Raw genomic sequence first — 15,948 nt, 5'->3', positions numbered from 1 at the left:
TGTGTGCGTGTGCGCGGGGGGGGGGGGGGGGGGCGCTTGTGCACCCGCCCAAGTGTGCGTTACACATGTGTGTACGGACGCTTCTAATCGCTTCTCTTCCCAAGTCCTGGGTCAGGACAGGGCAGAGGTTTGCCTTCTAGTATGCACACAGAACTCGGACTTTGGACTAGCAAAGACAGGCACTTGGTTGCATGTGGGAGTGGAAGCTCAGGATTTCTTCTTGGACGACTGGCAGGTGGATCACAACTCTTCCTGGCGCTTCGTTCAAGAAAGGAACACGCCCCTCGCTGTGAGGTACCAGGGGTACCTAACCAACATTACCAGGCCCTTTTAAGTATCTGCAGGACCCCTAGAACTGTCCGCGCTCTGCAGTAGAAAGGGAGAAACTAAGACAGGAAAAGACCCCCAGAGAGCGCTAAGGAAGGGACAGTGGAGGTGGAGAGGGAGGAGGAGCGTCTCCCCTTGTTTAGCCCCGCCCCTCATCTCGGCTCAGACCAATGGCTGCGTGCTCCGAGGTTTAGCCCCGCCCCTCCCTGCCTCCTTCGGCCCGCAGCTCCGCCCGGGTCGGTAATAATTAGGCTGCGGGCGGGGGATGCCGCGTCAGCGCCGGGCATTGACCAATCCCGGGGCTTTCCTCCGCGTTCACGTCATAGGCCGAACAACCAAACAGAAAAGTTTAATAAACAGCGGACGGAGGGGCCGGAGGCTGCGGGGCGGGAGCGAGCAGGGGTTCGGCGGCCTCACCTGTCCCCATTCACCGGCGGCGACCGGCGGCGGCGGGCAGCGCGTCAGGCGGAGAGAGCCGCCGCCAGGTGAGGAGCGCGGTTGGCGAACCAGCGGCCCGGCGCTGCCCCTCCCCCGCCCGCTCCCTTCCCCCCACCGGGCTGAGGCTAGGCGAGGTCCGCCCCCGTCCCCTCCCGGCGCGGGCGAGCCGGAAGCGGAGGGCTGCAGGAGGGCGCAGCAGGTGGTGGGCCCCTTGTTGCTGCGCGTTCGCTGACCCGGGCTTGGCGTTGGGCCGGGGTCGGGGCCCGGGCCCGGGCTCGGACCCGGACCGGGGCGCGGCGGCGCTCGCGGTCCTGGGCCGGCTTCCGGTCGGTGGGCGCGCTGGGGTCCTGGACCCCAGTCCTTGCGGGCCGCGGAGGCGCGGACGCCAACCGCCCTGACCCGATTCCGAGCAGTTGGCGGGTGGGGGTCAGGGACCCCCGGGCGTCCTCCGTTGCGCCCCGCCCGCCTCCCGGTCTGAGGTTCTCTTTGGAATGTTTTTCCACCTGCCGAGTTTTCAGAAACCCTTCGGGGTTAAACTGGAGCGTGTCAAACTCCCTTCTGACTGCCGAGGGGTTCGGAAGTTCATCTTTTCCCTGATCCTGTTTGGGTTGCTTAGAATTCTGAGTTATCTTTTTGTTCTTTTGAAATAGTATTTTCAAGTTTTTAAGTGTAGTTACTGTAAATAAGTAACAAAGAATATTGTTTTTAATCATTTTAACTTTATTTTGAAATACTTTGCTAACCACACAGTTAAAACGCTGTAACTTGCCTTCACAACTCCAAAGTTCTTAATCGGCGAGAGGAAGCTAGGACCTTGGGGTCACCTACAGACAATTTATATATTAAGTTGTTTAGCCATAAAAATTAAGCAACCTTAATGGATTTGATTCTCCGAGAAGAGAAACGGGATTAAATTCCTCTTGACACCAAATTCGGAATTGATTTTTTTTTTAAATGTAAAATACCATAAACTTTGTGTGTTTTCATCCCGAACTGGAAACTGAACCAACTCACTGCCACTGAACTATATTCCCAGCCTTGTGTATTTTCTATTTGAGACAGAGTCTTGCTAAATTGCTTAGGCTGGAACTTGCCGTCGTGTCTCAGCCTCCCGAGTCACTGGAAATACAGGCGAGAAAATACCATAAACTTTTAAGTTTAGTTACGTAATAATTATGTCGCCGGTTTTAGGGTACTTGCAAAATTAACTTACAGTCTCCAGAACTTCAATGGAAATAATTTGTAGAGTGTACACACTTAAATTTCCAAAACAGGTTTTCTTAAGGGTTTTTATTTTGTTGTTGTTGTTTTAGTTTGTTTTAAAAATATATTTAAAGAAGGCAGGGATCATACATGTACAAGAGGAAAATTTAGGGATTAATTATCTTGATTGTAGCGATGATTTCTCGCGTGTGTATACATGACAATACATGTCAAAACGTCACATTTTACACTGTAGTTTATTGTATGTCTGATATTTCTTAAAAATTAAGTAACTAAAACATATTTAGTATCACAAAAGAATACATAAAACGATATTGTATAGAAAAATATACTAAAACTGCTTGACTTAAATCAGAACTGGAACATTACCAAATCTTGCATCTGCTTATGAGTTTCCATCTAGCCTGTAACCTGCCTCCTCTTACTGAAGTAAACATTGTACTTTAGTGAATTTTCTGTTTATCATTCTCTTGCTTTTTTAAAAAAGTAGTTTAATCACATATATTTGTATCTGCAAACAGTGTGGCCCTTTAGTGTCCTTTTTTTTTTTAACTTAAAATATAGTATGTGGCTGTGGTTCATTCATCTTGTTGCTTTATAATTCTGCATTAACTTCCCATAACTCATGGGCATTTAGATGGTGTTTTTAAAATTTTTTTTGCTTTTTTTTGCTTTTAACATGCTGTATGCATGTTTCTTGTTTCCAGTTCTTGTTGCACAAGTACAAAAGTTTCTCTACAGTAAATAGTATAGATTGTATTAGAAAGTTTTAGGTAATCAGAAATAGATTGCATATTCAGAAATAAAATGAATAAAAAACAGGTTCTCTGTTTAGATGGAAGATCATAACCACAGTGATCAGTTCCTAGTTGAACATTTGCATGAGAAACCAAGATTCCTGTTAATCTTTACATAATGAATCTTTTCCTTCAAAATTACATTATAAAAAGTCTGGCACAACTTGGTATCCTTTTTCATTCAAAAATATTGTAGAAAAAACACTGCATGTTATGTAAAATAAATTGTTTTGTCAAACTTCCCCTTCCCCCCAGTCTCTGGCAAGTTACTCTAAAAACTTCTTCACTCTTGGCATACTCTTGTAAAAGAAACTTCCTTAAGTATATCTTCCAGTTTCTTGTGAACTTTAGTTAAGGGAAACACCTGTCAAATGGCAAAGCTTTTAAGGGAAAGCATTAGGACCAAGGTGCTACTCTATGCAATCACATTGTGTGTCTTTAGAACATTTTTGAAGAAAGAGGATGTGTGATATTTCAGGATTTATAATCACATTTAAGTATTTTGGTGGTTTGATAATGTCCTAAAGTATGCTTCCACACAGTCTTTTGTCATGCTAAGAGCAATGCAGAGACAAATGAGGGAGCAATATTTCCTTAATTTCTTAAGGGTGTGTGAGAGAGAGAGGGAGAGAGAAATGTGTATGTATAACCTTGAATAACTTGTTTTTGTTTGAAGGTATGAGAATAGAGCATTTGTTTGTTTTTTGGAGTTATAGGTGTTTTTATTTTATTTGCTTATTTTTGTATGTGGTGCTAAGGATCGAACTTAGTGCCTCACACATGCTAGGCAAGTGCTTTGACACTGAACCCCAGCCCCAACCCAAGTAGAGCATTTTTGATATGTGTAGCTTGCAGACAAATATCCAGATGCTTCACTTTGTTTTTGTAGTACTGTATTGTCCTGCTTTAAAAAAAAAAAAAAAAGACATTTTTGTATTTGGTTATAAGGACAGTGATAATTTGTGTGTCCCCTACTTAAACCCCAAGCTTTAGAAGGAATAGAAAGTTAACGAAGAAAAGCTACTCATAACACCACCATAGATGACCATTATTAACATTTTGTTAGGCATACCCTTGGTCTTTGTGTGAATTTTTTTTTTTTTTTTTTTTGGGTGCTGGGGATCGAACCCAGGGCCTTGTGCTTACAAGGCAAGCACTCTACTGACTGAGCTTCCAGCCCCCTTTGTGTGAATTTTTTTATTTCCTAAACTACTAAAAATTAATTCTAAACAGTGTTAGGCTGGCCATATCTCCAAAACTTATCCCAAATATGATTTGTTTCGCTACCATTGTTTTAGATAAGATGGTAATGGTAGACATCTAATTGGTATCTTGAAACTTTTCCCCTAGCTGCTCCTCTGGACAGCAGTAATTTTAAAATATGTATATTAGATTATCGTATTCCCAGACTCAAAACCTTTCTGTGGTTTTTAAAAACACAAAATAAAATTCAAACTTTTTATTGTGGTTTATATCCACTGGACTGACTATGCCAATAAAATGATGCAAACCACAAATTGGAGACACATTGAGTAATTTAAAATTTTCCAATAGCCATGTTACAAAAATAACAGGTTAAATATATTTTATTTAACCTAAAAGACAATGTTTTAAACATACAATCAATATAAGAACTCATTCATGGAATATTTTACTTTTTAAAAATTGTCTGTATATATTCTGGTGTGTTATCCATTTGCAGTTCACCTCAGTTCAGCTAGCTATGTTTCAAATGCTCAGCAGCCACATGTGTCCAATGGTTACCAAATTGAACAATGTGACTCCAAAACTATGTTGCCTTGTGTGTTTCACAGATGTCCATCCTACCATAGACATCCATCCTGCCATTCTCACTCTTAAGTCATACATCTTTATCTATTCTGGCCTTTTTGAGATTCTTGAGTATGCCAGACTTCTTCCCTTAAAATTCTTCCTTCTTCCTGGAGCACTCAATCATATTTCTCTCCAGTAATCACTCCTTCAGAGATACCTTTCATTGAACACTGGTTACCCTGCTTTCTTTATAGAACCTGTCATCTGTACTGTTTTGGTAATTGCCTGTATTCCCTGTTCAAATTAAGCTACTAAAGGACAAGTTTCCTCTTGTTTACCACTAAAGCCCCATGTATTAAAAAAAAAAAAAAAATTTTAATTTGGGTACAGTGGTTCATGCCTGTAATCTCAGCAACTTGGGACGCTGAGGCAGAAAGATTGCAAGTTCCAGGCCAGTCTCAGCAATTTGGTGAGAATCTGTCTCAAAAAACAGAGGGGACTGTGTAGCTCAGTAGTAGGTAGAGCCTTTTTTCCCTATCTTCCCTCCCCCAATTTCCTTTCTTCCCTAGTTATGTTTTTAAGAATTCTTGATTAATACTTTCCTTTTATGGCTTCTACTTTGCTTTCATACTTAAAGGTTTCTTCTGCCCAGATAACTGTTTTATTCTAGTTCTTTTTATGGTTTCATTTTTTCACCTCCATCTTTTTCTCTTCATCTGGGACTTAGTTTGACATAATATATGAAGTGAAATAACTGTTTTTCCTTAATAGTTAATCAGTTATTGCAGCCCCATTTAAAGAAAATTATTTTCTTCTTTCCCTGAAATAAAACCACCCTTTTTCTTACACTAAGTGCACATACCCTTGGTACTTTTTTGCTTACTCAGTACCACTGAATTCTGCCCCCCTCCCCCCATTCCCCACACAAATTCTTGGTTGCTGGGGATCTGACCTAGGACACTCAGGTTACACAGATGCACTGCCACTGAGCTGCTTTATATATATGTGTGTGTATAAAAGCACACATTTATAACATTATATATTATATATAATTATATATAATTGTATATATTTAATAAAATGTTTATTTAAAAATTCCTGCAGTTGCAGTTTTCATTCTTTCAACAGTGTGAGCACCTGCTTCATTTCAGACAGTGTGCTAAGCTACGTGCTGAGGATGCAACCATAAATAAGACAGGGTCTTTGCCTTCCTGGAACTTAGGCAACTTACAGATCAACAAATAATTTTCAGATTTTGCCAAGTGCTAGAAAGTAGAGAAATGCAAAGTATTAATTAGATATCCTAAGAATGTCTCTCATAGGATGTAACTTTTAAGTTGATTTATACTACCAAGATGTGTTTGAAAATTTCTTTAGCTTCCCCAATCTGTCAGAACATTTTTAATAATTTTTTTGGTAAAAAAATTTTTTTGGTAAAACTTGCTTTACAGTTTTGAACCATACATCCATCTTCCAACTGTAATATTGCCCCCAAAGCTTGCCCTGTGTAATAAATTTGGAACTGTGATTCTGAGTTCTAAGATCAAGAGGGACTGGGGGAAATTTCCCAAGTGAACTGCTAACTTAAAGGGTACACAGAGTACTTGGCTTGATTTAGAACTTGACAGAAGATTGGAATGACTGAACTTTATTGAGGGAGGAGAATGGGACAAACTTTATAGTAAGGCTTATTTTGGACACTTTCATTATCTTCAAGTGGTAGCGCTGTTTCCACCTCTCCTTCACCTTCCTGTCCAGTTTATTTAGGTTTGGTGATCCAGATAGACTCCTATACATAGTTCATTTTATTTTGCCCTTTGTACTTCACTGTTTCTACTATATTTTCACTTTGCTCTACTTGAATATGCCGTTTGCATATGCTGTTCTTTTGCCTAATTGTGACTTTCTTGAGGGATCGTCCTCAATGCCACAAAATAGGTTAGGTCCTGTTGGCTCTTTGGGTGTATTCATATTGGGCATTTTGTAAATACTTGTAGCAGCTGAAATTCATTAAGTGTGTGATTTGTTTTAGTGTCTGTTTCTTCCTCCAGAACTGTGTTTTACAGTCTGGTAATTATCAGCCACTTATGGCTCTTTAACGAATTAAAATTAAATAATATTAAAAATTCAGTTTCTTACTGGTATTAGTCACATATCAGGTGCTCAGTAGCCATATGTGGCTTTTGACTGCTGTACTGAATAGGAGAGAACTGGAGTCTTCCACCACTATAATAAAAATTAGTTTATAGTTATATAGTTAATGGCTACCATATGTTATTTAAATTAAAAATCACATTTTAATCAGGAATTGATGTGTCCTATAAGTATGAACTTGACTTTTAGTATAAAACAAGAATGAAAATATTTCAGTTTTTAAAAGGAATTGTATATTGAAGTTATATTTTGCATATATTGAGTTAAAAAATATATTATTACAATGAGTTTATCATGTCTCTAGTTATATTTCTTTTGGACAGTGCTGGTCTGATTCTAGACCAGAAGGATTTTTGTTTGTTTTAATTTTTATTTGTAGATGGACACAATACCTTTTTTTTTTTTTTTTTTTTTGCGGTACTGGGGATTGAACCTAGGGCCTTGTGCGCCTTGTGCTTTCAAGGCAGGCACTCTACCAACTGAGCTATATCTCCAGCCCTCATTTATTTATTTTTATGTGGTGCTGAGGATGGAACCCAGAGCCTCACACAGAACCCCAACCCCCTCTAGACCAGAAATTTACACACAGAATGAGACTGTTCATTTTGTTGACCATAGGATAACAGCAGATAATACCAGCATATAGTAGGTTTTCAAAAGATTTGATAAGTGAATTAAACTGCCTGTTAGCTTTGAATGCCATTGTTTAATTGACAAGAGACTCTTACCTATTCAGCTTTTACTTTTCAGAATTAGTTTTCTTTGTGACTGATTTTTTCTAAATTGTCAAGATGCTTTCCTTTTGATATAAAAAATTAATTTTTCTTTTCTAATCTTTTAATTCCACACACACACCCCATTTAGGCAGCTAAGGAAACAGAAGGAAATAAAAGCCTACCAGACAAAAAAATAAAAGTCTACAAGTCTATTTTCTGTACATTTTTCTATGTCTAGCAGTTTTACTTAGATATCTATCATGTTATTTAGCACTTGAAAAATCTTTCTTGAGGATTGTGAATGCTCTTTACTTATACTTTTGTCTCATTGTATCCCTGTTTCTTTTCAGGTTGCATTTATTGGTGATCTTGTTTATTCCTTTAGATCTAAAACAAAGGGCCTTACTGTCTCTTTTACAGAGATATCTTTTCCTATCAGTTTGGTTTGTGCTTTCTTATCTGTATATTGCCTTAATGTTTCCTTTTTATTCAGTGTTTGCCTGAATGAACCATAACTACCCTTCCCAACTCCCAAATACATGTTGTATATTTTTTTCTGTAATGGGTTAGAAGATTTATACCAGGAGTTACAAGCTCAAATACCTTACTCTTGTAGGCAGAGTGTATTTGCCAGGGAAATATTTTTTGAATGGTATTTCTTAAAAAATTAGCCCTTGGATGGTGGTTTTCAGACTTCATTTTTATTGATCCCAGTTATGTTTTGCTGATGTCAGGTTGGTTCTTTATCAGCTACTGGCGTAAACCACCAATTGTGTGCAGAGAGAATGCCCAGGATTAATTTCTTTTGTAGGAAGAACAGTTTGAACTATTTGTGGTCCTTCAAAAATCAAAGAAAGTTTTTGCCCTGCTCTGTACCTATCCCACTGAAAGTTCTTCCTAGTAGTCTAACTATCGAGTTTTTTGTATAGGGTCATTTTAATCAAAAGTAAAGAGGGATCAAGTTGTTCAGTGGCTTCTTCTCTTCTAAATTGATTTTAGCTGATAGATTTGGGGAAAATCTCTGGACTTCTGCAAAGATTATACAATCATTCTTTGAATACTTCATGTTAAAAAAAGTGATATTGTCACATGCAAGCTGGGAAGGAACTTTTGTGGTATCTTATTGTTCCTATGGAGTAATGTTGTTTCGTACTATACAATTTATGGTCTTGATATTGCTTCCCTTTATTTAGTTTTGTTGTTTTCTTCTGTTGCTGATTTAGAAATGGAGTAAACACTCTTAATTTTCATCTTCAAGCTGCCTAACATAATTATTACCTCACAGTTCTTTCAAGTTAATTTTGGACAATCTGGAATCTCTTGAGTCCACATCTCCTTTCGTTTTTCTTGGTTATAGATTGAGATGGTCTTGGTGTTATATTAGTGTATTATTTGTGTCTGTTTCATGCAAATAATTAACTTTGAAGTGAAAAATAGACATCAGAGCAAAGGTTTATTTGGTTCCCATGACTACTAATTTTAAGCTTGCCACATTTTAAGAACAAAACGTTTGCCATTTCTCTTTCTATAATCTTTAAAGTTTTTTGGCCATCTGTTTTCTTCAAGTCCTAGACTGTAACTCATATTATGTATTCTTTCTGCTGATTGCTTCTTATATCTTGTTTTGTAAGAGTACCCACACAGTGGGAGAAAAACCTGAACTTGACTCATGAAGTGCTGGGCATTCAAAGCAGTGATTCCTTGCAAAGGATCTTGGGACTAGACCACTGAATTGGCTCTTTCAATTTGTCCACTTAAAGGGCATAATAGATTATGCAGCTGTTTGGGCTTTAGCAGGGTCTTGCTCCATATTCATGTCAGGTTGCAATTATGTGAATTTTCAGTTTGTTACAAAGACTTCTCTTTGTATTCAAAACAATTTTGTTCATTTGTATTCTAATATGTGAATTTTTTTGTGAAAAAGATGGTTGCAAGATTTTGAACTTTGAGACTATAAATCTAAATTAAAAGTTCTTCAATATATAAATGTATTGAAAGCAGGCTTTAAGAAACCATGTTAGGACTGGAGTTGTAGCTCAGTGGTAGAGCACTTGCCTAGCATGTGTTAGGCATTGGGTTCAATCTTTGACACCACAAATAATAAAATAAAGGTATTGTGTCCATCTAAAATTAAAAAAATTTTTTTAAAGTCATGTTAATTTGTTTTTATTTTGCATTTGATTAATTATATTCAGAATTTTTGATAGAGGTAAAAATTATACTTAACACATTAAATACTGTTGAACCAATCAGAAAATGATTGGCGTCAGTAATGTCTGATTGTATCAGGCTACTGAAACGGCAGTTCTAATGAAAAGAAATTTATATCATAAAATGTAGCAAACTTAGTCATATATAAAGTCACAGCACACCTTTTCTGTTTAAAAATCAAAGTACTTGTATCTCTTTGAAATCTCTGTAGTAAAAATACCATTTAATGTAGTTTATTGAGTAGTTTAAAAGGAATATATCTTTCAGCTGCACTTCAGGATATCCCTGCCACCTTGAAGTGGGTGCACAATAGTTTCCATGCTTTTTTTAAAAAACAACCATTAAGCCTGGTGCAGTGGTGCATGTCTATAATCCCAGTGATTGGGGAGGCTGAGGCAGGAGGATTGCAGGTTAATGAGACCCTGTCTGAAAATAAAAAATGAAGGGCTGGGAATGTGGCTCAGTGGCTAAGCACCCCTAGGTTCAATCCCCAGTTCAAAAAAAAAAAAAAAAAAGTCTGCCTGAACTTTTTACCTGGGTCTGGAGGTATAGCTTGGTAGAGCACCTGTCTAGTGTGTGCCCTGGGTTTGATCCTTAGCGCTGCAAAAAATATATATATAATAATAATAAATAAATAAATGCTCTGTACTTGAGCATGTCATTAGAACAAATTGTCTTTTCCTTTTAGAACTGCATTTGCAATATGTAAGCATTAACCTTGGCAGAACATACAGTGTCACACTTGTTAAATGTGCTAATATAGAAATAATACTTCTGCCTAGTTTTTCCTTCAGTCTTAGGTGGAAATTATCAATCTTTGATGTCACTGAACGTTTTACTGTGTTGTGATATTGAGAGCTTGTTGGGGAATTTGATAGTTTAGAAATGAATCTTTTGCTTTCAGTATTTGAATGCATATTTTCACTCGTTATGGTCTTTAAGACTTAGAGAACATACTAATTCAGCAAATTTTTTGCATCCGTTTAAAATTTTCAGCAAAATGTGAACTATTAAATAAGAATCTGTCTTTTAAAAACATAACACAGTCATCTTCATGGCTGTGTAAAACTAAACTTCTTATTAAAGCTGCTTCTGTGGAATTTTTCTTTGATGTTAATTAGTTTATTTATTTTTCATCCAGACAAAAGAGAAAGCAAATAGTATATGATGGGAAAACTGAAACATTACTTACTGTTTCTTTAAGAAACCAGCTTATCCAGGGGGTTTTAGTGCGTTTAACCTAACCTGCTAGCAAGGAAAAGTTCTTTAAAATAATGGATATTAGCCGTATCCAATCACAATTATCAGTTTCACTAACAGGGAGGAGATTTTACTCTTCGGCCACTAGAATTGAAGAAGGTGGAGCTTGGTATTCAGGTTTGGTTGCTTTGGAGTACAGCTTCAAGTGAAGTTAATCTGAGGTGAAGCAAACAGAAAATTGTGGAGGTTTTGTTGGTAGGATTTTTGTTCTAATCTTTTAATAATCTTATATTTTGTACTTTTGCTCCTTTATGCTTCTGTGTATGATAGGTTTTGTTATTTCTGTTTTCTGATGCACACTGAACATTAAAATTAAGCAGGGAAGCAGAACAAAAGGGCTGTTTGGACAGGAAATAGGTGTTCAGAGAATCAAACTTGACTTTCTTTTATCATTATTTTTAGTTCAGAATTAGAGTGTCATAAAAACAATATGTGAATCAAAATCATCTCCAATAACAGGCTTTTCTTTTTGATTGGATATTGGAGCAGTCATTTGTCAGTTTTTATAAGTGACATAAAGGTCTATTTGATGTCATTTTCCTTAAACCTAAAATGCTAAGTTTCTAAAAGATAGATAAATGTGGTAGGTTTAAATTTGTTCTTTTTAAAGGATTGAAATGCCAGCTGTTTAATTTTCTTTTTTACCCCTAGAATGTCCCCTCCTTTTTAACTCCAGTGTATTTTAAATTTAGCAATATGTTGACATTTTTAATATGTTCACAATTTTAGCTTTGATTTTAAAAAGGTCATTAAGATATTTTACGTAGAACAAAGTAAAACTGCTTTCTTCTCCAAACTCCTCATTTCTTTCAAAGGGGGAGATAAGTAATTAACACCCTTTGAAACAGGAAGTAGATGGATTTGTATTTTTAAAAACTATAGGTAGGCTACCAAAACTTGAAAAAGAAAGTATCTTCGAATCTGTTGACATTTCTTACATATGAAATAATGGTCTGTTTCAGTACTGTATTTTTTCTTTGGAAACTGCTTCCTTTATGTTGTTGCCCTTTGCTCTCATAGATAAGATATAAAAGTTCTTTTCAATTATCAGTCCAAATGCCAACTGAGCATTTTCACTGTGCTGCTCATTCCTAAAACACAGAGAGGTTTTTAAATTAATGCTTTTCTACTACCTCTGTTGCTTAAACAATAATAAAAACAAGTCACCCATATATCCACAGTATCATTGTGTGGTGTGGCCTTATTTTATCCATCTTTCCTTCTATATATTATTGCTTTTTCCCAATAATTGTGAATAAGAGCAGTTTTGTATGTTTTTACACTAAGCTATATCATCTCTTTTTAAAATTGTTGTAATTCTAGTAGCTATGCAATGAAAGTTGATTTGAACTTAATCTAGTCTTTTGCCTGTTCTTTTAGGTTGTTCCTAATTTTTCATAATTTCAAATGGAATTACATTGAATGCATTTCTGTGGATATCTCTAAAATATTTTCCTTTTAAAAACATTTATTTCTTTTGGAACAACCCCCTGGAGTGTACTTATCTAGATCAAAGGAAATGAACAATTCACTGGCCAGATTGCTTTTCAAAAAGGTTATACCAATTTATATTACCATGCTTCAAAATTTCTCTAATGGGTAACCCCTTAAATTTTTTATTACCCTTTGCCTCAGGAGCTCTGAGTTATTCATTTAGTTTTTCCCTAAACAAATAGCCTATTTTAAACTCCATTTTCTAAGATAAAGAAGGATCTAAATCCATTTTCTGGATATTAAAATTAGCTGAAGGAAATTGGGAAAATTTTTACCCACTTAAGTGGACAATTATATATTTTGTTGGTTATTTTATTTATTATATGTATTGCTATTAACAAGTACAGGGCTTAATATTTTACCCTGGCTTTGTTGTTTATTCCAGCACAATTTAATGTTTTTCTTCTGGTAAGGACACAACAGGAAAAATATTTTCTTCTAAGAAAATATATCAGAAACATTTTTAGAGAGTGACCTGGAGTAGTTCCAGTTACATTACCTGTCTCTGAACATGTATGAATAGCCATTGTCACTGTACATTTCTGAATTTTGGGGTTTTTAAAATACACTTTAGAAACAGAATTTGTATGCATAGTTCTCAGTTTTAAATGGTATAGTAGTAGCACCTTTACAGTATTTCATAGGTTTTCAGTTAAAGGTAAAAAGATACCTGTGTATACACAAAGTGGTTCTAGTCATGTTGTTTCTGTTCGTCTGAGAGCATTCTTTGTTTGGCATTAACTGCTGATTATGTATGCTCTTACTAACTACTCCTGCTAAATGGAATAGGCTTCAACTGTTTAAGTTATGAACTAGCTAACAAATGTTGCAGAATAAACTTGAAATTGTTTTAAAGCAAAATTTGAGACAAAATTACTAATTTAATTAATGGGACAATAAAAAACTACAACTCATTGATTCAAGATATAGTTGAATGTGTGTGATCTTAAATGGTCTAGGTCATTTTGCATTTTAAAATAATTTTAACTTATTTTCTGCATACATTTCAGTATACTGATAATTTGGTACCTCATTATGTTTGTTTCCAGTGGGAAACAATTTTTTAAAGTCTATTTTGTTTGTTATGGTTAAAGAATGACTTTTCCAGACACTCTGGTTTTCTTAACATTTGGAATAGAAGAGAGAAATTTTAATTAAATTAAAAATAATTAAAGATTTCCCTATTTATATCAAAGATTTCCCTTATTCTGAATTTGAGAATATGTAATCTATTTTCTTATCAAATCATTGCTACCAGGTAGAGCTGAAGATATGTAAATATAATTTAAAATCATGTCAAATTTGACTGTTGATTACATTTTAATGGATACCCGAGGTAAAGATTTACCTGCTTTTTTACTCTTGAAAACCCTAAAATTTTGAGAAACCTTGATCTTTAAAGGTTCTCTACTACAACTCTACTATATTGCCTTGGTTGACAGAAGTAAGGATATCTTCTTAGTTCATTGATTTTAGCAGGGAGAGTAAAAAGAACTTTGGGTTGGGGGGAGTACTATTAAATTGACCTAGATGTTGGGGCAGGATGTGAATAATCATAGCTGTTTTATCTTTCACAGTGGAGAAAATGGCAAAGGGGATATGAAATGCTATCAGAATCTCCATTGTTAGCGTTTTCAGGAGAATGTAGTGATACTTTCCCTCCTAATAATATAAGGAAAATTTTTTAATAAGCAGTAAGTTGGGGAAACTTGAAGGAACCTACAGCCAGTGGCTTAGCGTTTATAAGGTCTCTTTCTTCTCTGTAATAGGGGAATTGCACAATTACAAAATGTTTTTCCTGTATGGCTTCCATATGAAAGTAGGTAAATGTTTTAAGAGTTGACTTTTGTTGATAACTTAGGAAGTGTGCTTATTTATGAACTGATGTCTATGAGCCTGTTTGGATTAATTTGGTTTTCTGTGTTTGCGTGTTATTGAACTTGAATAATGAACTTGAAACAGTTTATTATTTGAACTATTAAGTTGTGGTTAGCAGTGTTTGGGTAGAAGAAAGCAGATCCATCTATCTCTCTTCATACATTTAAATTTTTTTTTAAATTGTTTTCTTTTTAGTTATACATGACAATAGAATGTATTGACAAATCATACATACATGGACTATAACTTCCCATTTTTGTGGTTGTACATGATGGTGGCGTACACTGATTGTGTATTCATATATGAACATAGGAAAGTCATATCCAATCATTCTCTTCATACATTTTCCTCCCTTCCTCCCTTCCTTCTTCATACATTTTCTTTTCCTTCTTTAAGCCATCTCCTAGGTCCCTTCTCCCTCTTTGATTTTTCTGAGTCCTGTACTTGATTTCTCAGTAACATTTAGTGCTCTTGACAACTTTTTCCATTTTAAACTTCCTAGGAGTTTCATGACATTTCTTGTGCTTCTTCCTGTTTATGGTCTTTGTGTCCTTTGTAAATATTTCCTCTTTTCAATTATTAAATAATGGAGTTAATAGAATTTTTAACACTGCTTACTCTATACTTCCATATCTTTTATTAACATTCTATGTATGGTAATGGTTTCAAGAATTTGAGACCTATATTCATCAAACTCACTAAATGTACCACCAAGTAAGAACCTGGGTGTCATTCTGATTCTTTCTTCTCCTTCACCCCCAGTGAAGGAGAATTTTTTTTTTTTTCTTTTTTAAAGATGGGCATCTTCTATGTTGTCTAGGTAGCCTCAAACTCCCAATCTTACTGTCTCAACCTCCCAAGTAGCTGGGATTGCAGGCATGTGAAGCATTTATAACTCTAGTATCTCTAGAATCTGTCCACTTCTTCTTTTCACCCACTTAGCTCAGCCACACTATGATTTCTCAATTAGATTACCGAAACAGTCACCTAACTGATCTTTACTTCCCATTTTGACTCTATATAATACATTATTTACTGTACAGTCATGTCTGTTTTTTCTCTGCTCATAATTCATTAATGATCATTTGTTGCCCTTTGAACTTTAACTCCTAGGTTGCATAATACCAGCTAATTCTGGGCTCAACATTCAGGTAGTCCCAAAACAACCTTAAGTGCTAACTTTTGTTGATATTAGTTAACAGTGAGACAATTTAGAAAGGCTAATTTGTCCAGAGTTGCCTTAACTCCTAAGTAGTGAGCACACTTTGAACTGAGGTTTGACAAAGTCCCCTTCCCTTAAGTGTACTGAGCTGTGTATCTTTCTAAACGGACTTCTGCTTTTTTTTCTCATATCATTCTACTTCATCCTTTACCCAGTTCTTCCTTCCAGATTGTGCTCAAAACTTGCTGCCTAAGTCTAAAAATGCCTTAAGGAAAACAAACATTTTCAAAAAAGCATTTCTGACCATTTTTTGGAACATTCTGAAAAATATATCACATTTTACCCCGTCCCCAGGTTATAACAAGTTAAAAGGGAAAAGTAAAGGTAATTTTCCTTATGTGGTTAGTTTTGAATTTCAAAGCTGATGAATTCCTCACATTTAATAAAAGCTGAGACCAAACTAAGAGGAAGATTAGGCAGAGTGAAAACATTTTATCTGAGCTATTTGAAATGC

At 36.1% G+C, this 15,948-nt stretch overlaps 1 protein-coding gene across 7 annotated transcripts in view; it reads left to right on the top strand.

Moving 5' to 3' along the window:
* Window positions 1-661: 661 nt before the first annotated feature.
* Window positions 662-15,948, top strand: part of Zfand6 (zinc finger AN1-type containing 6) — a 71,434-nt gene continuing 56,147 nt past the window's right edge. For 2 of the 7 annotated variants that reach the window (XM_047541698.1, XM_047541697.1), the window contains exon 1: window positions 666-812. The gene's annotated coding sequence lies outside the window, so the exon portion shown is untranslated. Of the gene's footprint in view, window positions 813-11,021; window positions 11,096-15,948 lie in introns of those variants that run through there. The other 5 variants (XM_047541695.1, XM_047541696.1, XM_047541700.1 and 2 more) reach the window with 5 other exon arrangements.

This window comes from Sciurus carolinensis, chromosome 2 (genome assembly GCF_902686445.1).
Source record: "Sciurus carolinensis chromosome 2, mSciCar1.2, whole genome shotgun sequence".
Taxonomy (NCBI): Eukaryota; Metazoa; Chordata; class Mammalia; order Rodentia; family Sciuridae; genus Sciurus; species Sciurus carolinensis.
The sequence above is the reverse complement of the archived record's forward strand: the minus strand, read 5'-3'. Positions and strand labels throughout refer to the sequence as shown.